Source organism: Prionailurus viverrinus, chromosome D3 (assembly GCF_022837055.1).
Source record: "Prionailurus viverrinus isolate Anna chromosome D3, UM_Priviv_1.0, whole genome shotgun sequence".
NCBI lineage: Eukaryota > Metazoa > Chordata > Mammalia > Carnivora > Felidae > Prionailurus > Prionailurus viverrinus.
The window spans coordinates 20,357,120-20,381,960 of record NC_062572.1 but is presented as its reverse complement, the minus strand read 5'-3'; the positions used below and the strand labels follow the sequence as shown (position 1 = coordinate 20,381,960).

General features: G+C 44.1%; 1 protein-coding gene, 3 long non-coding RNA genes, 1 pseudogene and 4 gene segments (V, D, J or C); 6 read left to right on the top strand and 3 right to left on the bottom strand.

Moving 5' to 3' along the window:
* The window catches only part of LOC125148931 (immunoglobulin lambda variable 5-37-like), a 1,027,427-nt gene that overhangs the window by 726,828 nt on the left and 275,758 nt on the right, over window positions 1–24,841 (top strand).
* LOC125148968 (uncharacterized) overlaps window positions 1–24,841 on the bottom strand; it is an 863,358-nt gene that overhangs the window by 563,923 nt on the left and 274,594 nt on the right. The window lies entirely within an intron of this gene.
* LOC125148944 (immunoglobulin lambda variable 5-37-like) overlaps window positions 1–24,841 on the top strand; it is a 657,272-nt gene that overhangs the window by 361,457 nt on the left and 270,974 nt on the right.
* The window catches only part of LOC125148932 (immunoglobulin lambda-1 light chain-like), a 327,578-nt gene that overhangs the window by 46,265 nt on the left and 256,472 nt on the right, over window positions 1–24,841 (top strand).
* Window positions 1–24,841, top strand: part of LOC125148935 (immunoglobulin lambda-1 light chain-like) — an 899,300-nt gene that overhangs the window by 622,852 nt on the left and 251,607 nt on the right. The gene's annotated exons all lie outside the window — the stretch shown is intronic.
* LOC125148936 (immunoglobulin lambda variable 5-37-like) overlaps window positions 1–24,841 on the top strand; it is a 647,249-nt pseudogene that overhangs the window by 379,334 nt on the left and 243,074 nt on the right.
* Window positions 1–24,841, top strand: part of LOC125148937 (immunoglobulin lambda-1 light chain-like) — a 498,673-nt gene that overhangs the window by 235,085 nt on the left and 238,747 nt on the right.
* Window positions 1–24,841, bottom strand: part of LOC125148973 (uncharacterized) — a 133,643-nt gene that overhangs the window by 37,163 nt on the left and 71,639 nt on the right. The window lies entirely within an intron of this gene.
* Window positions 1,723–21,301, bottom strand: LOC125148983 (uncharacterized). Of its 2 annotated transcripts, none has more exons than XR_007145759.1 (4): window positions 21,290–21,301; window positions 15,135–15,139; window positions 10,801–10,805; window positions 1,723–1,993 (listed from the first exon to the last, which is right to left on the bottom strand). It is a non-coding gene; the product is annotated as an uncharacterized LOC125148983 (long non-coding RNA). The 2 variants fall into 2 exon arrangements; XR_007145760.1 differs by lacking the exons at window positions 10,801–10,805; window positions 21,290–21,301 and adding exons at window positions 6,975–6,982; window positions 16,843–16,852.

The window sequence follows — 24,841 nt, the reverse complement described above, 5'->3', positions numbered from 1 at the left end:
TGAGTGTTCTCTGTGTCTGTCTTTGGAGTGGTAGCCACCACCACCCTATTTTGTGTACCAGGAGCCAGCGCCAGTAAGACACATTTCCTAAATGCTGTGTCACCTGTGGTGCCAAACCCTAGAACCACACCCGTGACCAACCATCACCCCAAAGATATAAGCAATGATACCTCAGATGGGCCCTGCTTTCTCCTCCTCACATCAGGCTGTTTCTATTTTCATGGATAATTTGGTCTTCTCCTGCCTGGTCTTGAGGCTGACAGGGACCTACAGAAAGGAGCAGTTCCTCCCCTGGGATCAGCAGTCCAGGGATCAGGGAAACAGCACTGAGCACTGGGTTCTGCATCTCCACCTGGACAGGGGACTTCCCTGTTCCTGAAGCAGCCAATGTGGAGGGGTCACTAAGGGGCAGCAGAGATCATCTGGCAAAGCCACTTGCACATGGGGAGGGTCTGGGCATCAGGTGTTCTAACAGGAGGGAAGGTGGGTCACCATGACCTGAGATCAGAATAAAAAGGCATAGGTTTCTATAGTATCAGCTTTGACAGTGATGTAAAATTCTGACTCAGTGTTTCTCAGATATGACTTCTATAGAACTTGCCTCTATTACTAGCACAGATCCAGTAATTCCTGTTCTCCAGCCCGGCCCATAGCTGGTAAACTCAATCAAAACTTCCACAAGCTGGGTCTGTCCCTGACACTGAGTACACCATGGGGATACTGAGGCATAGCATGGATAACCTGTCCCAGAAGTTCTCCATCAGGACACATTCCTACCGCACCTCAATGGTTCCTTAAAACTCCACGTGCACTAGACAAGGGAGAAATTTTGTTCAGGTTCTGAAGTTCCCCAACACAGAACTGGGGTAAGACACTTCACTGACCTAAGTTTCTCCAGTCACCTAAAGAGTAAACATTCTGTAATAAGTTCAGAAAATGCAGACTCCAACTCTGAGCTCTGCTGTGACCACACCCAACCAGGAGCCTGGACAAGGAGAGGGATGCAGTTGTGGACCCCAACTATGGGCTCAGAGGGTGAAGCAGAATCCCCTGGGCTGAAACTGGATCTGAAAGGCTGCCCCTCCCATCTGTGTGTCCCTTGAGGCTGAGCCCATTTCTGAAGCCTCAAGTCTCCTCAGCAGCATCCCCTAGCCCTGGCTGATTTGCATGAACAGCAGGTGTCTCCAGCAAGGGGATAAGTCAGGCCTGGGAGGAACCCTGCCCAGCCTCAGGACCTCAGGGAACAGAATCGAAGCACCTCCACCATGGCCTGGACCCCTCTCCTCCTCGGCCTCCTCACTCACTGCACAGGTGCTGTGCCCAGGCTCACACCCACCCCAGGTCCAGGGTTCCGGGACAAGCCTGGTCCTGACTCTGAGCTCAGCAGGGGAGTCTCAGTGGGGACAGGATGCTCAAGACCCTGCTGTGGGATGGGGGCTGGTGGGGTGATAGCCCCCCACTGTGTTCACTGATCTGTGTGAGCCCTGAAAGGCTGCACCTGCCCAGGGAAAGGGGGGGGGTGGTTCTCACTTGTTCAAAGGCTCCATCCACCAGGCGGGCCCATGGGCCCCAGGGACTAAGATGACAGCAGAGTGGAAACTGGGGCCTAGAGAATCACTGGAGCTTAAGCCAGGCAGGTGGGAGTGTTCAGGGGATGACACCCCAGGTGGAAACCCACCTCTCACCTTCTCTCTTGCAGGCTCCGTGGCCTCCTATGTGCTCACTCAGCCCCCATCAATGGCAGTGAACCTGGGACAGACGGCCAGGATCACATGTGGAGGAAACAACATTGGAAGTTATTATGTTTACTGGTACCAGCAGAAGTCAGGCCAGGCCCCAGCGCTGATTATCTATAAGGATAGCAACCGGCCCTCAGGGATCCCTGACCGATTCTCAGGCACCAACTCGGGGAACACGGCCACCCTGACCATCAGCGGGGCCCGGGCCGAGGACGAGGCTGACTATTACTGTCAGGTGTGGGACAGTGGTAATGCTCACAGTGACACAGGCAGATGGGGAAGTGAGACACAAACCTCTTCCCATCTCTGTCATGCTCTCTCCAAGCCCCTGGAGACCTGTACACAAAGCAATGAGCAGATCTGGTCCAGGTCCCCAGATCTGAATTCCCCCCACCTCCCTCCCCATCCAATCTCCAGGAAGCTCTGCACAGGGAGGGTCAGGAGTGCATTTACAGCTGACGGCACTAGGCTTCCCTGCTTCTTGGGGCCTGGGTGTGAACTGGGGACAGAGGGCCTCAGTAGAGAAAAGACACGGGGACTTTTGTCCAGGGCTCATTATCTCTGCACTTCCATGTGGTGGCTGTGGGCTACTGCTCTCACAACTGACAAGGATTAGAGCCCCAAATTTCCCAGCTCACCTGAGGTCCTGAAGCCCTGGTGTCATGTGTGGAGTCACCTTCACCTGAGTGCAGTAGACACCGTGGGGTCACCCACACCCTGTCTTTTGGGTTCACACACCCACCCACTACTGCCTGGAGCCTCTGACGGCTCACAGGGGTGCTCCTCACTACCAAGGACTCTTGCTTCAGAGAATTGCCTCCCCACATTTATGTCCCTTCTCAGAGAGGTTCAGTTAAATAATCTCCTGAGGCCTAGAGGCCAAGGCCCTGCCCCACTTTCACATGTCCTGAAAGGTCCCAGCTTTGGAGCTCCCTGCAGGAATGAGGCCTCATCTGATGTCTCACTCCGTGTGGGTCACTTCTCCTTCTGCCCAGTGTGACCTCCCTCTTCCTTCCAGATCTCCTGCACATGCATTTCTCCATCTCAAAGTCAGCTTCCAGGAACCCAATCCAGAATGGCCAGCATCCCTGACAGGGTCCTCTCAGACCTGAAGAGTCTGCTGTATACACACAGAGCTAGGGTTTCTCCCCCAGATCCCCAATGTGCATGTCCAGTCCCCACAAATGTGTTCAGCCTTTAAAAGGATACAAAACACATTTTTCTCTGCTGGGATATTTATTTTTGTCCCAGATGATTTGATATTGTATAGCTTCAATATTAAGATATAACTATTTGTGAACACATCTGATGTTATGTTATGTGATAATGGGATGAGACAGGAGAACAAAACAAACTTATGGTCAGTATATATCCAAACACATCCTACAACATTAGGAAGAAGCACGTTACTTCTATACTGCTCATTTCTGTGACTACCCTGTGCTCAGAGGGGTGTCTATAATGTCCTTCTTCACTATTCACCCCATATCTCCTGCCCACAGCAAATACCTGAGCTAGTCGCCATCACTGCCCATTGATAGGACTAGACCTGCATTCTGGAAAGTTAGTCCATTAGCAGACCTGCTGAATTGGATTGTGGTGCATTTATGACTGTAATGCAGACTCAGGGAGTATTACGGGATCTTCTGAATCCTTACACACCCTTCTTGCCCCAATTGTGCACTAGAAATGCAGCTCCCCTGTGATAGTACCATGAATAACCCCAGCCAGTGCCCTGCACTTTTCCTGATGATTCACTTCCAGGAGGAGCCTAAAGCAGACAAGACACACTCTCGGCCTCCAGAGCCGAGCAGCCCATATTCCCTGGGTTCTCACCACATCCACAGCACACACTCCATGTGGCTGGTGAAAGAGTCCATTCTTAACCAATTTTCTCCACAGCACTACACATCACTACAATCTGTACCAAGCTTACGTGACCAGAGTAAAACTGTTATGCCCCATGTCCCAGGGGGCCCGGTAGGACTGAGGGAGATAGACAGAAGAATGAGATATTCAACCGTGATCCAGATCTCTAGCCTGTGACACTCAGTGAGCACACAGTCCCCTGAGGAGGGGGGTGGGGGGGGTCTCCACAAGATGCAGCTGCAGGCATGGCAGGTCTGGGTGAGGCCCGGGCATCTGCATGTAGAACAGCTCCCAGGGGGCCTGTGGTGCTGATCCTCCCAGGACCACATTCTGTGTGGCCTCACTCCTGCTCTCTGGCTGCTCCCAGCACAGGTGAGAGGCCCACAGGGAGCCACAGTGCGAGGCACAGGTGCCCTGCTCTCCTTCCCATCCTGGGTCCATGGCGTCAGGCCTTGCAATCCCCTGTGTCCACATTGCTCCCTCCCCTAAGGGCTTGGCCAGTGATTTCTGACTCAGCCTCCCTTTATTCCTCCAGCCCCCTCTCCTCTCCTTTCTTACAGGCTCGATGCCTCCCCTGATCTGAGGCAGACCCCCCTGTCAGTGGCCCCAAGCAGGCCCAGGATCCCCTGTTCTGCAAATGAGCTCAGGAGTGAACATCTCTCTTGGTACCGACAGAAGCCAAGCTTGTCCCTGAGCTGGTTATATAGACAGATAAGAGTGACCATCGGGGTCCAATTCTGAGGATGGAACTTTGGGACATGGCCCCCCTGAGCTTGACCAGAACTAAGGGCCAGGACAAGGCTGACCATTGCTGTGCCACTTACCATGGCAGTGGGTGTGTCTTCAGTGACTCAAGGTGACACAGAAGGATGGGGATGGGACACAAACCCTCCTACCATGGCCTGGCTCTCACTCTCACCTGTCCTCTGAGCAGCTGCTGGTCAGGACTTAGGATCGGGTAGGTGTCCTCCCTGGTCCTGGCGCAGGCCCTGCACTGTGGGCGACTCTAGCAGTTCTCTGTCCTCTGGTCTATGCTTATCCTACTGAACAGTGGCAGAGTGGGGGGCTAGTATGACTATGGGAGCTGGAGTCAGGATTTACAGTAGGTGATAAAGATTTAGGATGTCATTATACATCACATGGGCCCCAGATGTAATCACATGTCACTTAGGAGGGGAGACAGCTGTCTCAGCACAGTCTTGCAGGAATTCCTCTTCCCTTGGGTACAGACAGCCTGAATGGGCCACAGGGCAGCGTCTCCTTTGGTTCCTGGATAAGGTGTCCACACATCATCAAGGGCTGCCTGACGCCTCTTGAAAAGGGGACCAGGCCCCTCCTGCCCCAGGCCCTTCCTTCCTTAGATTTTACAGAAACCGTGAAGGAAGTGCAGACCATTGTGGGTCCCACCTGGGGTCTTTCTCCTGGTGCCATGTCCTCCCACTGCCCCAATCCCATCACCTGCACCAGGCAGGCCTCACCTTTAGCTCAGGCCTGACCCACATGGCCTCACACCCATGCCCACGCTGACCCTGCATGGAGGTTGTGCCTGTATTTGGGCCTCGCCTGTCACTCTGAAAGGAAAGATGAATGAATAAGCTGAATTTCTCTTCATGATTCTTTGATGTATGGTTTTGAAATTGATTTTTAGAGCCATTGTATGAGGTAAAAACTACAAATGAGGTATTAATAAGGAAAAACAGAAGCTTCTGCAATTTCCCCTCTGGCTTGAATCAGAGCATTACCTTCATGGCAATGGGAGACATAGGTCAAAAAATAATTTTCTCCTCACCAAAGTATGGCATGTACAATTAGAATCTTTATCAAAAATTGACTTATTGACATGATGAACTACAAAGAAGATGTTTAGTGGGAATCCCTGTGACCAAAATAATATGTCCAGGGATTTATCAGGTTAAAGGATCATGAAAAGTCCCTCTAGAGAATAATAATCTGGAGATTCTCACTTCACCCATTTTCATCACACGACAGTGAATGGGCTGGCATCTCCCTGGTCCTCAGGGGGCCCCATGGTCAACTTTAGCAGTGCCCCCTCCACAACCGGTATCTGGCAGAAGTGAGAAGAAGAAGCTGTCTCCTTCAGGACCTGGAACATTCTGACTGAGGTTGTCCCACATCCCCTCTCAGCCTGGGCGGCCTTCTTCACCTGGTGCAGGTGACTGTTGCTGCCTTGCACCTGCCAGCCCCTGCTCCTCTCTCTGCCTCTCAGGGACTGGGGACCTGCATGCCTCTCCGAATCTCCCTTTCCTGTCAGGTGTACCTCTCCCTCATGTTCCTGCTCAGCTCAGCCAGTCTGCGGAGCATTGAGGAAAGCAGGGACAGGTCATCCGTGGGGGATGAGACAGGAGACCAGGACCAGAGCCACAAGTAGCATCCTAGTCTCCCTGTGGCTTGAGGTGGTAAGGGGGAATGGGAGGGTAACAATCACTTCCCTGAGTGGCCTCAGCCCCCAGGTGAACCGGGGAGTTCCCCGGGGCTGAGCACAACTGTGACAAACCTGTCTCTACTTCAGCAGCTTCCTCCTGCAGGCCCCTTAGTGTGCCAAGTGGCTGCCAAGAGAAACTGACTTAGTACCTGGAAATTGCCTCTTACTGCACCTGACCACAGGTGTTGTTGAACAAGTGAATCTCACAGACAAAATGACAGACAAAGATTCTAAGGATAAAGTCCCACATTCTAATGACATGCCAACTTTGGGACCATTTGGGTCTGGCGGAGCCAGAGGAGACGTGAAGCAGAAGGAGGAAGGTAATGAGGCCACAGGAACACCTTTCCCTGAATCACGTGTTGTCTGTGTGTCTTAGAGGACCCGACCCAGCCCCATAGCCAGGCACCTGAAAGACCACGGTGGGAGCCAAGGACTGATTCCAACACACTTGTGTGAGATAGTTGTCATGTGGCCTGACCCCAAGAAAGTGACTGATCCCAGAAATTGGAAGCCAAGGCTGTTTCTTTTTACCTGATAGCTGATTGCAGGATGCTGGAGGCTACTGTCTTCCTCTTCAGTCACATGTTCTGATCTCACCACTGGTTTGTCAATTAGGAGTCCCTGAAGTGGAGGGACTTTACATAATTTCAAACACTCATTGACTCAAGGCCCCTGGAAGGGCCTGGACCCAACAGTGCTCTTTGTTTGGGTCACAGGAGGCAGAGCTCTTTGTTTCCCCACCATGGCCTGGACCCCTCTCCTGCCCCCCTGCCTCACTCTTTGCACAAGTGCTGCCCCTGGGCCCTGCCCACCTGCTCAGTCCCCACAGGATCTGAGCTAGGCCTGCCCCAAAACCTGAGCACAGTCCCAGCACAGCCTCAGTACTGGGACCTAGGGAATGAATCCTTGGACCTCACAACAACCTATTCTGCTCTGTCTTTTCAGGCTCTGTGGCCTGCAGTGGGCTGACTCAGTCACCCTCATTGTCAGTGGGCTTGGGACATATAGCAACAATCATTTGCCCTGGAGATGTACTATCAGGGAGATATCCATTGTTGTTCCAGAAGAATCCAGGACAGTCTCTCATGCTGGTCCTTTATAATGATAGTCGTCTAGCATTCTATCAAACTTTCCAATGAGGAGGTAGGAAAATAGGAGCCAAAATAAGTGAAAGAAAGAGAAAGAGAGGGAGAGAGAGAGAGAGAGAGAGAGAGGAAGGAAGGAAGGAAGGAAGAAAGGAAGGAAGGAAGGGGAAAGAAAGAAAGAAAGAAAGAAAGAAAGAAAGAAAGAAAGGAAAAAAAAAGGAGAGATGAGGGGTACGGCACCTGGATGGCTCAGTTGGTTGGGCGACAGAGTCTGGCTGTGGTCATGATCTCAGGGTTTGTGAGTTCGAGCCCTGTATTGGGCTCTGTGCTGACAGCTCAGAGCCTGGAGCCTGCTTGGGATTCTGTGTCTCATTCTCTCTCTGCCCTTCCCCGACTTGTGCTCTGTCTCTCTGTCTCTCAAAAATAAATGTTAAAAAAAAATTTTAAAAAAAGATGAGGGGAGGGGACGGGAGGAAAGAAGGGAAGGGGAGGGGAGGGGAAAGGAGGGGAGAAGGGAAGGGATGGGAAGGGAAGGGAAGGGAAGGGAAGGGAAAGAAGAGAAGAGAAGAGAAGAGAAGAGAAGAGAAGAGAGAAGAGGGGAGAAAAGACATCAATCCAAACTGACCCTGAAATTCCATTGATGATAAGAATTCACAGGAAGAATGAAAAATACATTTTCATAAGTATATTTCATTTGTACATGAACATCCATCAGCATGACAGATGGTTCTCCATATCCTCACTTGCCATCTGAAGATGTCTTTAGGTCTAAAATGTGTCTTTTTTTTTTAACATTTATTTATTTTTGAGACAGAGAGAGGCAGAGCATGAACGGGGGAGGGTCAGAGAGAGGGAGACACAGAATCTGAAACAGACTCCAGGCTCTGAGTGTCAGCACAGAGCCCGATGCGGGGCTCGAACTCACGGACCGTGAGATCATGACCTGAGCTGAAGTCGGCCGCTTAACTGACTGGGCCACCCAAGCGCCCCTAAAATGGGTCTTTTGAAGGCAGCATAGAGAAGAGTCTTGGTTTTTTTTGTTTTTTGTTTTGTTTGTTTGTTTAATGCATTCTGTTACCCTATGTCTTTTGATTGGAGCATTTTGTCCATTTAAAATTTTTTTTTTCAACGTTTATTTTTATTTTTGGGACAGAGAGAGACAGAGCATGAACGGGGAAGGGGCAGAGAGGGAGACACAGAATCGGAAACAGGCTCCAGGCTCTGAGCCATCAGCCCAGAGCCTGACGCGTGGCTCGAACTCACGGACCGCGAGATCGTGACCTGGCTGAAGTCGGACGCTTAACCGACTGCGCCACCCAGGCGCCCCGTATTTTGTCCATTTAAATTCTGGGTGATTACTGATTGACATGAATTTCATGCCATTGTGTTACCTGTAAAGTTGATGTTTCTGGTGATGTTCTCTTTTCCTTTCTAGTCTTTGTTGCTTTTGGTCTTGTTTTACCCACTCAAAGAGTCCCCTTAACTATTTCTTGCAGGGCTGGTTTAGTGTCATGAACCCCTTTAGTTTTTGTTTGGGAAACTCTTTATTTCTCCTTCTATTCTGAATGACAGCCTTGCCTGATAAAGTATTCTTGGCTGAGTATTTTTCCCATTCAGCACGTTGAATAGATTTTGGCACTCCCTTCTGGTCTGCCAGATTTCTGTGGACAGATCTACTGCAAATCTGATTTGTCTTCTCTTGTAGGATAAGGACTTTTTTTCCCTTGCGGTTTTCAGGATTCCATCGTTTTCTGGTTTTTGTTTGTTTGTTTGTTTGTTGTTTTTGTTTTGTTTTGTTTTGTTTTGTCAATTTGATTCTGATGCCTCTGGGTGATGGTCAGCTTTTGTTGAATATAATGGGAATTCTCTGTGCTTATAAATGTTGATGTCTGTTTCCTTCCTCTGATTAGGGAGGTTTTAAGCTATGATTTGCTTAAGTAAACCAGATCTGCTTCTTTATCTTTCTTTTCTGGGATTCCTATGAAACGAATGTTATTAGGCTTTAAGGAGTCATTGAGGTCAACAAGTCTACATTCATGATACAATAATTTTCATACCCACTTATATTCAGAATATTATTTCCCATAATTTTATCTACTATATCCTCTGCTTCATCCATCCTCATTGTCATTGCATCCATATCAGTTTCAGTATTTTTTATTTCAGACTGACTACTTCTTTAATCTCTGCAGTAAGGGATTCTCTAGTGTCTTCTATGCTTTTCTCAAACCCAGCTAGGATCCTTATGATTACTGTTTTCAATTCTGGTTCAGGGGCTCCTGCGTGGTTCAGGCAGTTAAGTGTCTGACTTCAGCCAAAGTCATGATCTCACAGCTTGTGGTTTCAAGTCCTGCGACGGACTCTCTGCTGATGGTTCAGAGCCTGGAGCCTGCTTCAGATTTGGTGTCTCAGTCTCCCTCTGTCCCTCCCGTACTCTCTCTCTGTCAAAAACAAATAAACATTAAAAAAACATAAAATAAAATAAACTCTGGCTCAAACATCTTACTAGTTTCTGTATTGGTTAAATCCCTGCTGTGACTTCTTCCTGTTCTTTCTTTTGTGGTGAATTCCTCTTGTGTCCTTTTGTTTGATTCACTGTTTTGTGTTTGTGTGTGAGTGTTAAGAAAGCCTGTTTTATTCTTGCTCCTGGGAATAATGGCTATCTTAAGAAGAGGTCCAGATGGACTTAACAGATATATTCAGAACATTCCACCCTAAAGCAGCAGAATATACATTCTTCTCCAGTGCACATGGAACGTTCTCCAGAATAGACCATATACTGGGACAAAAATCAGCCCTAAGTAAGTACAAAAATATTGAGATCTACTGTGCATATTTTCAGACCACAACGCTATGAAATTCAAAATCAACCACAAGAAAAAATTTGGGAAGGTAACAAATACTTGGAGACTGAAGAACATCCTATTGAAGAATGAATGCGTTAACTAAGAAGTTAAAGAGGAAATTAAAAAGTATATGGAAGTCAATGAAAATGATAACACCACAACCCAAAACCTCTGGGATGCAGGAAAGGGGGTCATAAGAGGAAAGTATATAGTAATCCAGGCCTTCCTAAAGAAGGAAGAAAGATCTCAGATACACAACCTAACCTTACCCCTTAAGGAGCTGGAAAAAGAACAGCAAATAAAACCCAAAACCAGCAGAAGACAGGAAAGAATAAATATCAGAACAGAAATTAATGCTATTGAAACAAAAAAAAAAAAACCAAAAAACAAAACAAAACAAACAAACAAACAAAAAAACAGTAGAACAGATCAATGAAACCAGAGGCTGGTTCTTTGAAAGAATTCACAAACTGATAAACCACTAGCCAGTTGATTAAGAAGAAAAAGGAAAGGACCCAAATGAATCAAGAATGAAAGAGGAGAGATTACAGCCAACACAACAGAAATAAAAACAATCATAAGAGAATATTATGAGCAATTATATGCCAATAAAATGGGCAATCTGGAAGAAATGCACAACTTCCTAGAAACATATACACTACCAAAACTGAAACAGGAAGAAATAGAAAATTTGAACAGACCCATAACCAGTAAGGAAATCAAATTAGTAATCAAAAATCTGCCAAAAAACAAGAGTCCAGAGCCAGATGGCTTTCCAGGGGAATTCTACCAAACATTTAAGGAAGAGTTAACACCTATTCTCTTGAAACTGTTCCAAAACATAGAAATGGAAGGAAAACTTCCAAACTCTTTCTATGAAGCCAGCATTACCTGGATTCCAAAACCAGACAGAGACCCCACTAAAAAGGAGAACTATAGACCAATTTCCCTGATGAACATGGATGCAAAAATCCTCAACAAGATATTAGCCAACTGGATCCAACAATACATTAAAAAAAAATTATTCATCACGACCAAGTGGGATTTACACCTGGGATGCAGGGCTGGTTCAATATCCTCAAAACAATTAACGTGATTCATCACATCAATAAAAGAAAGGACAAGAACCATATGATCCTCTCAATAGATGCCGAGAAAGCATTTGACAAATTATAGCATCCTTTCTGGATAAAAACCCTCAAGAAAGTAGGGATAGAAGGATCATACCTCAAGATCATAAAAGCCATATAAGAACAACCCAATGCTAATATTCTCCTCAATGGGGAAAAACTGAACGCTTTCCCCCTGAGGTCAGGAACAAGACAGGGATGTCCACTCTCACCACTGCTATTCAACATAATATTAGCCTCAGGAATCAGACCACACAAAGAAACAAAATGCATCCAAATCACCCAGGAGGAGGTCAAACTTTCAGTCTTCGCAGAGGACATGATACTCTATATGGAAAACCCAAAAGATTCCACCAAAAAACTGCTAGAACTGATTCATGAATTCAGCAAAGTTGCAGGATATAAAATCAATGCACAGAAATCGGTTGCATTCCTATACACCAACAATGAAGTGACAGAAACAGAAATCAAGGAATCGATCCCTTTTACAGTTGCACAAAAAACCATAAAATACCTAGAAATAAATCTAACTTAAGAGGTGAAAAATCTATACACTGAAAACTATAGAAAGCTTATGAAAGAAATTGAAGAAGACACAAAAACTGGAAAACGATTCCATGCTCCTGGATAGGAAGAACAAATATTGTTAAAATGTCAATACTATCCAAAGCAATCTACATATTCAATGCAATCCCTATCAAAGTAACACCAGCATTCTTCACAGAGCTAGAACAAATAATCCTAAAATTTGTTTGGAAGTAGAAAAGACCCCGAATAGCTAAAGCAATCTTGAAAAAGAAAACCAAAGCAGGAGGCATCACAATCCCAGACTTCAAGCTACACTACAAAGCTGTAATCATCAAGACAGTATGGACTGGCACAAGAACAGACACTCAGATCAATGGAACAGAAGAGAGAACCCAGAAATGGACCCACAAATGTATGGCCAACTAATCTTTGACAAAGCAGGAAAGAATATCCAATGGAATAAAGACAGTCTCTTCAGCAAGTGGTGCTGGGAAAACTGGACAGCGATATGCAGAAGAATGAACCTGGACCACTTTCTTATGCTATACACAAAAATAAACTCAAAATTGATGAAAGACTTCAATGTAAGACAGGAAGCCATCAAAGTCCTAGAGGAGAAAGCAGGCAAAAACCTCTTTGATCTTGGCTGCAGCAACTTCTTATTCAACACGTCTCTGGAGGCAAGGGAAACAAAAGCAAAAATTAACTACAGGGACCTCATCAAAATAAAAAGCTTCTGCACAGTGAAGGAAACAATCAGCAAAACTAAAAGGCAATAGACAGAATGGGAGAAGATATTTGCAAATGACATATCAGATAAAGGGTTAGTTACAAAATCTATAAAGAACTTATCAAACTCAACACCTAAAAAAACAAATAATCCAGAGATTGCCCAGAAGAAATGGGCAAAAGACATGAATAGACACTTCTCCAAAGAAGACATCCAGATGGCCAACCGACCCATGAAAAAATGCTGCACATCACTCATCATCAGGGAAATACAAATTAAAACCACAATGAGATACCACCTTACACTTGTCAGAATGGCTAACATTAACAACTCAGGCAACAACAGATGTTGGCGAGGATGCAGAGAAAGAGGATCTCTTTTGCATTGTTGGTGGGAATGCAAGCTGGTGCAGCCACTCTGGAAAACAGTATGGAGGTTCCTCAAAAAATTAGAAATAGAACTACGCTACAACCCAGCAATTGCACTACTAGGCATTGATCCAAGGGATACAGGTATGCTGTCTCGAAGGGACACATGCACCCTAATGTTTATAGCAGCACTATCAACAATAGCCAAAGTATGGAAAGAGCCCGAATGTCCCTCAATGGATGAATGGATAAAGAAGATGTGGTATGTATATACTCTCTGCTGCCTGGCTCAGCATTTTCTCTGGGAGGTGTCCCAGAACACTTCTCTGCAAGGGCTGATCATGACATTGCTGCTATGCCATGCCAAGAAAACCTAGCTCAGATGGGAAAGTACCAAAAGGAATCCAGGCCAGAGACACATAAGCATTTCGAGCTGATATTAGTGTGGCCAGCGCCTTAGTGGTGTCTGTTTCCTCATGAATGAGCTTTTCACTTTTTGAGGAAAAGAGACTGGAAAGAGGATGATCATCTGAGGGAGGTGGTCACAGGATTCAACATTCTTATGACTCCCAGGTTGTCATCATGATACCACAGTGCCAACTCTACTTAGATTCCCCTGATCCCAAGAGATGTGTTTCATGCTCTTCCAAGACAAATCTGATCAGGGGAGGGGTAGGTAGAATGTGGTCTATTTGTCTCAGCACAGTAAGGAGAGGGGATCTGGAGATTTACCTGCTTATGTAGCAACTTCCACTCATTCTAACCTTTGCTTTCCTCACCCCCATCACCAGTTGAATATCATCAAGGAATAAAATTCCTTGGTTGATATTTTACTAGTAAGTGCATAGTTTTGAAGTCAAAGAGGTGTCTAGAAAGGGGTCGACATAGAATCAGGCAAAATGTGCCTTAATATAGTTTTCTTCATATTTGTTGTCCTTGGGATTTGTTCAGCATCTGGATCTACAGGTCTCCTTCTGTTTCTCTCTCTTCCTTTTGAGGATCACCTATGGTATGGATATTGGGACATTTGATGAGACTCCACACTTTACTGATAGTTGTTGATCTTTAACATTTTTTTCCCTTTGTATTTTTTTTATTTTATTTTATTTTATTTTATTTTATTTTATTTTATTTTATTTTTCAAGGTTTATTTATTTTTGGGACAGAGAGAGACAGAGCAGCATGAACCGGGGAGGGGCAGAGAGAGAGGGAGACACAGAATCGGAAACAGGCTCCAGGCTCTGAGCCATCAGCCCAGAGCCCCACGTGGGGCTCGAACTCACAGACCGCGAGATCGTGACCTGGCTGAAGTTGGACGCTTAACCGACTGCGCCACCCAGGCGCCCCTCCCTTTGTATTTTAGATTGTACATTTTCTTGCTATGACTTTGAGGTCACTAGTTTTTTATTTTCCAATCTGTAGTTAATTCCATATAGTGTACTTTTTATTGGTGCTTCATTATATCTTTTATTTCTTGGCTGAGATGTGATGTCTCTCCACTAATTTTCAGAGAATTTCTCCTTTCTTTTGTTAGTTTTTAAGTAGCTGGTTTAAAGTCTTTGTGTGCAAATTCCAATATTTCTTTCATACTGGGTTAAGCATCATCTTTTTCGCTGGTTGAGATTTTCATTTTTTCTTCCTATAGTGGGTAATTTTGGCATCTATCCTGAATCTATTCAAGGCTATTTTATGGAACTGTGATTCTAGTTCTAAATTCCAGGTGATGTTGGGTTGGTTTTGTTTGTTTTTGTTTTTTGTTTGTTTGTTTTACTAGATACTTTACCCAGTCGTGTACAAGCTACTAGTTTCAAACAGTGTTCTGTTGAATGTGTTTTCTGTTTCAGTTCTGTTTACAAACACTTTGCTCTGCTATTTGCATCTTTCCTAAGTGGAAACAACGCAACGATCTTCACAGGTCATATCTGGGATTTTAGTGGAAGCCACTTCCTCAGTTATATTCCCCATGACATTCCATCCTTCTTCTATCAGACACTGCACAAGTGCAGCTCAGAGATGATCCAAGACTCAATGATTGACATCGTTGCTTTCCCAGGCCTCTCCCTCTTCAACATCTCCCCATCCCCAGTATTTCCAGTTCCGTAGATCTTACTTTTGGTCTTCTGGACAGAAACCTAGGACTTGGCTCATCTTCACTGCCATGCACTTCCCCTGACAGTGCTGACGTCTGGGCCAAGTTGCACAAGATCAGAGAGGATTGTCTCTTGTGCAAAATCCTAACGTGAGAAAAATAAGTTCCCAAATACACCACTGTTATTTCTCTCACTACAAAAGCACTTTCTGTGGGAAGGGACATAGAGAAGGAGGAGAGTCAGATTTAAAGGAAAAGAAAAAGTGTGCGGCGCCTGGGTAGCTCAGTCAATTAAGCATCTGACTTTGGCTCTGGTCCTGTTCTCACAGTTTGTGAGTTCGAGCTCTACATCGAACTGTCTGCTGTCATCACAGAGCCTGCTTCGAACCCTCTATCTCCCCCTCTCTCTGACCCTCCCTGCTTGCATTCTCTCTATCTCTCTCAAAAATAAATAAACACTAAAAAAATGAAGAAAAGAAAAGAAAAGAAAAGAAAAAGTGGATATCCAATTTGCTTGAGCTTTAGAAGTCATCCTTGTCACATGTCAACCCAGAACAATGGTGTGTTCCTGGATCTCTTTCTGTCTTAAGCTGGTGACTGGTGCTGCCTCCCAGCTGCCTTGAGGAGAGGTTGAAGGATTCTGAAGGTAAAATAGAAAGGTCAGCACTGATGGTTACTGCAACGTCAATGTCATTCTCAATCTGCCTTGTAGGATCTTTTTCTAGGGACTCAAATAGCTCCTGCATAGCTGCTCAAATAGCTGCATTCTTTCCAGGCTTAAAGCAGCATTCATTGGGGAATCATGGTGTCTTCCTACTATATCTTAAATGGAACCTGATCCTGATAACAGTACTTGCAATCTGGGTAATTTTATCTGTTTGAAACAGGCATTAGAAAAAAATGGAAAGTTGAAAAAGAATTTTAAAACCTTCATAAGAACGATATAGGAAGAAATATTTCTAAAATGCTACTGTTTCTTCAGTGTTCCAGGGTCACTGGAGTTGGTTTTATGGTGACTGTTGGGCAGAGTGAGGTGAAGGAAACAGAGTAAAGCCAGAAAAATAAATCAAAGATAAAATGGAATGAGATCTGGATAATATAAAGCTTATAACAAATGACCCTCTGAAACATGGAAATGTCCCATTATCAAACCTGTACTTCCCTATTCTAATTCAGTTCTCCATAGATCATGTACCATTGACAGTGTAAACTTTATTCTTCATTTCTAGGTTGGGATCTTAGGCTGAAGAAGGGCAACTGGCATGTTAATGAGTGGAATGTACAGAATGTCCTGGCACATGTTCCTTTTTCCTTCATGGGGTTCACCCACACCTTCCATGTAGCATGCAAGCGAGTGACTGAGGCGACTGATAAGCTGGCAGGTTTCAATGTTGCACATACATCAGCACAAACAAAGAGGGGAGGGATGGTTACAAGCCTTCAGCTGGGGGAGACCTCACCACCAACCACCACTCACAACACATGGTCCACTGATGGGGGCAGGCAGTGACACGTTTCTAACAGTACAGAGATCCTCAGAAGTAGGTATCCAACAGAGGGCACAGAAGCAAGGGCCCCAGGCCTGGGATACTCACAGAGACACAGTCATGTCATGAAAGAAATACACAAGGTCCTGGAGCTCATGACCATGAGGGCATAAGGATATCATTGTCTTCTGGACAAATCTGACAAAACATTCAAGTTCTTCACTTCCAGAAAAAACATGTCAGAGTGTTTGAGTCTTTTCAGCTAAGCTCTGCTGCCCAAGGAAGTATGTAGAATGAAGGGTCATATCTGAGGGGCTGAGGAGAGGCAGGTGCAGGAAGCATATTAGCATAAAGGCCACTCTCTTCTCCGAGACAGGGTGAGGAGATAATAGAGGCATGAGGGAGCCAGGCCCAGGATCAGAGTCTCAGAAGGAAGTGCTCTTGAGGCATCTCCACCATGGCCTGGACTCTGATCCTTCTCACCCTCCTCACTCAGGACACAGGTGAGGTCGCCAGGGAAGGGACCATGGGGACATCTGGGCTGATCCTTTCTCTCCTTCTCAGGATCATCGGAGTCTTTCAGCACTGCACTAATGAGTGTGCTTTACTTTTTTCAGGGTCCTGGGCCCAGTCTGCCCTGCCTCAGTCTCTCGCAGTGTCTGGGCTCTGGGCCAGATAATTACCATCTCTTGTTCTGGAAGCAACAATGACATTCAGGGTTATAAGGATGTCCCCTGGTACCAACAGCTCTCAGCCACATCCCCCAAACTCCTGTTTTATCATGTACATTCTCAGGCTTCAGGGATCCCTGATCGCTTCTCTGGCTCCAAGTCTGGCAACACGGCCTCCTTGACCATCTCTGGGCTCCAGGCTGAAGATGAGGCTGATTATCACTGCTCCTCATATGCTGGTAGTAGCATTTACATAGTGGTCCAACTTTATGGGGAAGTGAGACCAAAACCTTCCCTGTACTTACAGGCTCCCCCCATTCCCGTCCAGAGGGACTTCATGCAGCATGGTCTTGAGAATTCAGGTCTGTCTGCTCTCCTTTCTTCGCAAGATAAAGTAAAATGAAACACGCTCTGCTGAATTGTCTGGGAAATAAATGACAGAGCCTATTTGCTTCTGTGATGTGGTCCTGGAAGTGACTCTAACTCTGCAAAGGCAGGAACTTCCAACCAGGAGGAGCCTGTGCAGTGCACTTCCTGCAATTCCCAGGGAATCCTCACTTTAAATGGCTCCATTTCACATACCAGTGCAGGCTGGCTCAGAATCAGTTTTCCAGAATTGGTGTTGTCTTAGTCAACCCAGTTTCCAACCTACTCGTTTTTGTTTTCTTCATGGCTTTTTTGAGTTATATATAGATACCATAAAACTCACTCATTTAAAACAATGGCCTTGAGTGCATTCTCCAAATTGTGAAACATCACCACCATCACATTTCAATTGTCCTCGGAAGAAACTCTATACCTATTGGCATTCATTTCCCATTTCCCACCAATTCACCCAGTCCCTAGCAATCAATCATCTACAATCTGTCTCCATAATTTTGCCTAGTCTGGACATTTCATATAAATGGAGTTGCACAATATGGTATCTTTTGAGAATGACTTCTTTCACTCGGAATATTTTCAAGTTACATCCATGTTGTAGCATGTACTGGTATTTAGTTACTTTTACTGCCAGAATATATCCTAATGTATGGATAAATCCCATTTAAAAATTGAAAAATAAGACATTTTTCAGTCTTTTCTGCCTTGTCCTTGTCAACATGAGCCTCCTTGGTGAGCCATTCTTCTGCATGTCAGTGACTGAAGTAATACCACCTGAGAAAAGATCTGAAGACATAGCTGAGGGAATGAGGATAAAGGGAAGGTGATTTTTCCAATGTCCCCTCATTTTTTACCCCGCATCCAAGGAACCTGAACAGAGGAAAATGTGACTTGAGACTCTGTGATAGGTAGAATCTTCCCTTCCCTGAAACCAATGAGCCCCTGTCCTGGTAGCAGCCCTGCATGTGGACTGCCTGCTCCAAGGGTGGGCTTTTTCCAAAACAGCTCCTTTTTTTCCACAAGGAAGAGCTATTGGCTGGGCATGTCCCCATTCCACAGGGGCCTCCCACATATTTGATTGGGTTGTAAACCCAATTTATGGCTGAAATGCCAACGATAAAAATTTCTAACAACACATATACATAAATAATGGCCAAGAATTCTTTGTGCATTGAACGAACCTAAGCATAATCCTCAGAACATAGGATTAGGACCAAGTCTCTTCCCAGTTGAGCAGAACTTTCTATGTTTAGCACTGGAAGTACCATGTCCTGGCAATGACCTCATTCATGAGCAAACGGTGATGGATGTTCAGTTTAGAATAGATCTTAGTCTCTCCCATAATGTTCTTTTATGAATTATTTCCTAAATCTTCTCTATGCCTTGTTTTCTTTCCCTGATACATGGTCAGTACTTTCATGCTTCAGACATCTAGACTGGAAGAGCAACACACCTTGAGTCCTAGCAGGGGTTCTAAGTGAACTGCAACATGGCATGTGCTAAGAAAGACAGAGAATAACATCCTGAGTTACCATCTCATGTTTGTGTAAGAATGATCAGAGGCTGTGCCTGCCTGAAGGATATATGTCCTCATGAGGAAATCCTGCAGGACATGAAGGGGCCATTGCCTTGTTATTTTCTGTCTTGTTATTTTCTGTTATGAGACTTGCTTTCTGACTCTAATTACATCAGCATGATTCTATTTTTTTAAGTTTATTGATTTATTTGAGAGAGACAGACAGGATGAGTGGGGGAGGGGCAGAGAGACAGAGAGACAGACAGAGACAGAGAATCCCAAGCAGGCTATGCATTGTTAGCATAGAGTGGGATGCAAAGCTCTAACTCACAAGCCTTGAGATCATGACCTGAGCCAAAACTAGAGTCAGATGCTTAATCAACAGAGCCTACCAGGTACCCTGCGTGATTCTTTATAAAGTATTTACTAATGCATAGGAAGGCAGGTGTCATCATTCCCCATACTAGTGTGTCTCTTTTTAAGGTGATATTGATGGAGATTGAAATGGGGTTCATGAGCACACAGCTAAGAAAGAATTCTTGAGACATCTTTGGTGCAAAAAGGTGATTTTTATTAAAGCCTGGAGACAGGACTCATGGGCAGAAAGAGCTGTGGTTGCAAGTGTAGGGAGAGACTTATATATTTCGAGTTTGCAGAGGGAGAAGATGTATAGATAACATAAGTCCCCAAGAAATTTCTGGATCCTGAAAGCAGGGTCTCACAGGACTCTGAAGATTTGGTGTTCTCAAGATAAGATTGTTTTTAGTTTTTTTTTAATTTACTTCTTTATTTTTAATTTAATTCCAAGTTAGTTAGCATATAATGCTATAATGATTTCAGGAGTAGATTTCAGTTATTTATCCCCTATGTATAATACCCAGTGCTCCTCCAAACAAATGTGCTCCCTAATGTAACTTACTCCTTTAGCCCATCACCCCACCCACAACCCCTCCAGCAACCCTCAGTTTCTCCCCTGTATTTAAGAGTCACTTATGTTTTGTCCCCCTCCTTGTTTTAATATTATTTTTCCTCCCCTTCCTTTATATTCATCTGTTTTGTATCTTAAATTTCTCTTATGAGTGAAGCTGTATGATATTTGTCTTTCTCTGACTGGCTAATTTCACTGAGCATAACACTCTCTAGTTCCACCCACATAGTTGCAAATGACAAGGTTTCATTCTTTTTGATTGCTGAGCAATACTCCAATGTGTGTGTATATGTATATGTATATGTATATGTATATGTATATGTATATATACATATACACACATATATACCATATTTTCTTCATCCATTCATCCATCTTTGGACATTTGGGCTCTATCCATACTTTGGCCATTGTTGATAACGCTGCTATAAACATGGGGGTACATGTACACGTTTGAAAGAGCACACCTGTATCCTTTGGATAAATACCTGGTAGTGCAATTGTCTGGGTCATATGGTAGTTGTAGTCTTAATTTTTTGAGGAATCTCGATACTGTTTTGGAGAGTGGCTGCACCAGTTTGCATTCCCACCAGCAGCGCAAAAGAGATCCTCTTTCTCCACATCCTCACAAACCTAAGTTGTTGCCTAAGGGTAGCTTTCAGTTTTTGAAGAAGTGTGAACCTTAAGGCATTAAGGCAGCCATAAACTCCTAGAGGAACGTTACATGCTGCAAATCTCTGGTATACATCAGTGGGCTGCATGCTGTAAGGGATGGAATTTAAATTACATGCTTCTTGTCTTTGTTTCCCTCATCTGTATGACAATTTCCTTTGGAGAAAGTAGTTATTATGTATATGCTAGGAAACATTACCAGAAACAAAGAAGTTAGACATTGAGTAAACAGGATTGCTTCCAATATGACATTTCTAGAGCTACAAAGCCCTTTGTGTCTTGTGTATATGAGTCTCAAAGTATAGGAAAAGCCTCTAGGGTTGTCTTAAGTAATGACTATATACATTTCAAAAATTTTATAAAAAGATGGGAAGATTGTTACTTTTAATAGAGGCAATGTGAAATACTTCAGGTGTTTCTATGGTCAAAATATCTACCAGTGTTTTTCTGTTCAGTACAATCAGGGAAATCAGGGCAAGAACATACATGTGTCCAAAGAATTTCCATGTTAAGTGCCACTCATTTTACATTGAATCTGTTCTGGTAATTTACTTTTTCTTTTCTTCTTCACTTTCTACAATTATGAAACCGTCTTGTTTCATTCAATCTGAATCCTAAATATTCAGGGACTGATATTTGTGTGTTTTTAGTTTATTTGCTTTAGCTTTATTAGTCATTAATCATATTATATTCAAGGGCATGTTTGCTGCCATTGGAGGTAGTCTTGCTCTTTATTTGAATATTATGCCTTATTTTATGGACACAAGAATCCAAAAGAATTAAGAAAAATAGTGTTTCCTGCACCATAGGGAACTGAGTTTGCTCTTTGTACTAACAGTGCATGGAGCAGAAGAAAAGGCGGCTCTTGCATGTATCATGTAAGCAGAAGTTGAACACCTGTACTCTTCCCAGGGAACCTGTCTATGGTAATCTCAGAAGGCAAGGATCCAAACTACAAGACTACTCACTCCACCTCAGAACTAAGTGATGGATTTATGAGAAGGTCATTAACAGCTTGCCGTTTTATTATTATTTTAGTAATAGACATTATTATCTAGATTCATTCTGCGTAATATAGAACATACATGTTCAAAACACACATGAACAATCATTTCAAATAAAACAGCTATCACTTCCTCCTACCATGCATTCTCCTTCCCTCAGTCTCAAGTCCACCAATTATTTCCTCCCACCTTTTGCCAGAGCATCACCTTTCTTGTGCTCCTTAAATGTCTTCCACAGGGTGTGAACAAGGACACTGACATAGTTTCATCAGAACATTCACACTATATAGAAATATGCCCATATTCTGAGTGGGCATTTCCATTTCCATTCTGGCAAAGACTAGTCAGCCCTGATTAGAGTCTCTGCCCCAAACCCATCTCTTTAGTAAACACACTAGGTCAAAAATCCTTGTGGTTGAAGAGACTGCTTCAGGATGACACACAGCTACGAGGGCGAGATCTTCTCAATATGCACTATGGGGCAGGATGAAGAATGTCAGGGCAGACCCCTTGGGCTTTGGAGAAGGGGCATGAACAAGGGGCTTTGTAAAGGACTCTCCTAACTGCAGTGCTCATATGCATCTCCTTCTGTTCTCTTTAGTTCCTAGCTCGCAGCCTGTGGTGACCTAAGAGCCTTCCTTCATAATGATGCCTGAGCTGACAGTCATCCTTACCTGCTCTATGAGTCTGGGACATGTCGTGACTGGGAATGTTCCAAGACGGTTCCAGAGGAAACCTGGCCAACCTCCTCTACAACTCATTCTCACAGGCAGAGCTTGCCCTCACCATCTCTAGGGCACAGTCCAAGGACAAGGCTGAGTACTTCTGTATAGTCTGATATAATGCACCTGCTTCACAGCGACACCTTGAAAAGGATGCTGCATTAAAAATTTCAACATGATCATGAACAAAGAGAAAAATCCTCCCATCTTGGGCAAGGGCTGAGACCCAATTAAAACCCAATTTTCCGTTCACTCAGCCAGTGATTGCCCTAAGTATAACATTCTTGGAACAAAATCTGTTTTCCAGAGCATCGTGGATGCTGCCTCACTGTTTCACTAGCATTCAATACAACACAGGAGAGGTGTGAAGATGGTCTGATTTTCATTCTTTTGGGTCATAGGACTTTTGTTGTGAGAAGTTATGGAATTCTTTAGAACAAATTTAATTAATCTGAGTTTGAGCACTAGATATATATACACACATCAGGAGAAATTTTTCTGCTGGTACCAGTAATATGCTTTGGGTGCCACAGCTCAAGTGGTGTGACCATCTTCCATCTAGGGAGGGTGTTCTGGCCTTTTCTAGCGATATGCCCATGGGCCTCTGAAGACATCTCATGAAGAGGAGTCTAGTAACCACCCGCCATCTGGTAGCCAATGATTGGTGCAGGGACACATATTCCTTGTTCCCTCACCTGAAAGTGGAACACACCCCATGGTACACCTTACCCTCCAGAGTTCCCTACAGTATCAGGCAGAGACCAGACTTTACCTTTCTAACTTGCCCACCCTGCTCCCCTCTCTCCCTTCCTGTCTTAAGAACACTCCAGGCGCCTGGGTGGCGCAGTCGGTTAAGCGTCCGACTTCAGCCAGGTCACGATCTCGTGGTCCGTGAGTTCGAGCCCCGCGTCGGGCTCTGGGCTGATGGCTCAGAGCCTGGAGCCTGTTTCCGATTCTGTGTCTCCCTCTCTCTCTGACCCTCCCCCATTCATGCTCTGTCTCTCTCTGTCCCAAAAAAAATAAATAAACGTTGAAAAAAAAAATTTAAAAAAAAAAAAAAGAACACTCCTGAGTAAATCACATGGGCCCCCACTCCTCTTTCAGACTCTGCTTCCAAGGAACCCAAATGAGACTTTACGTAGGGTAGAGTGAAGAGTAAGTCCCCTGCCCAGGTCTTGCATATCAAAGACCATCACATATAGCAACTCTTGTACATCTTTCCAGAAGCAGCTGGGCATATATTACCGCTCCATTCTTTATAAGGCTGCAGATTATTCCACAGGAACACTTTAATCAACTGGACCCTAATGCTAATTCTGATCTTACAAATAACACTATGATGATACTCAGACTATGTATGATCATACAATACATTTCTAGAAGCAGAACTGTTGGGTCAAAGGAATATGTGTCTATAATGTCCATCTATCATTATCAGATTCCCTTCCACAGAGATTGTGCCAATTTATAATGCCAGCAAAAAATATATGATCTTTGCCAACCTTAGGTGAAAAATGCCATTTTGATATAGTTTTGCCTTATATTTTTCCTATTATGCTTGGGGTTGAGCATCTTTTCAAATGTTTCTGTGTTCTTGATATTTTAGATGTTGGTACCTTTTCTTAAGGGGCCAGATGGTAAATATTTTAGGCTTCGTTGGGCCCAAAATCAAATTTGAAGATATTACATAAGTACTTGTAAAACCATTTAAAATGTAAAACTCTTTATAAGTATTAAAATTTCTGAAGTCAAAAGCCATACAAAAATATGTGAGACGCCAAGTTTGTCCCACTGGATGTGGTTTAATGATCCCTGTTTTGTATGGTTATCTGAAGTCTGAAAGCTCCACAAGTATATGTTCTGGTACGGGTGTCTTTATTAGGAAGGGCATATTTTATCATAGCTGGAAGCCTTTGGATAAGGGAATACTTTTACAATTTATTTGATTGGACCTCAGGTTTGTCCAAGATAGTACTTATGTTCCATTTTCATAACTTTAACTTTTTTTCTATCCTTTTGCTCTGAGTTTTGGGAATATTCAGTATCAGAAATAGGCTCCCCCTGGATAGACAATTGGAGGGAGGGAGAGGGGCAAATGGGCAAGGCAAGTTGGTGCCAAACTCTGGAGTCATCCAGTGAAGGCTCAGAACTTTCCCTGAAAAAAAGAGTCATAAAATCAGGATCATAATGGAGGCAGAAACCAAATTAGATCATTGAAGTTTCAGGGAATTAAAAAAAATGAAATGTAAGTATTAAATGCATTGGATATTTATATAAACAACATAGATTTTAAAACTTGGAATTTAACAACAGATAAAGAAAAAAGCTTGATATCATAAACCCTAAAGACCCCCCAAACAAGTTGCCAGTACACTAGCTTATTAGTGGAAATGTGCTTAGTTTCAAATGATTGTTTTCCATAAATGCAGAACCTTTCCTTTTCTCTTAGGTATAAGGAAACATCTTATGGACCATCCTTCTCTCCTAGTGTCAAGAATACCTCCACCCTGCAAGAGAACTTGAAAGTTCAGTGGGAAACATTTGCACTTTTTGGTAATGATTGGCAGATTTCTTTATCGAACATCAAAATGTGAATGCACAATTGCCAAAATTGGAATTGATAGTTCATG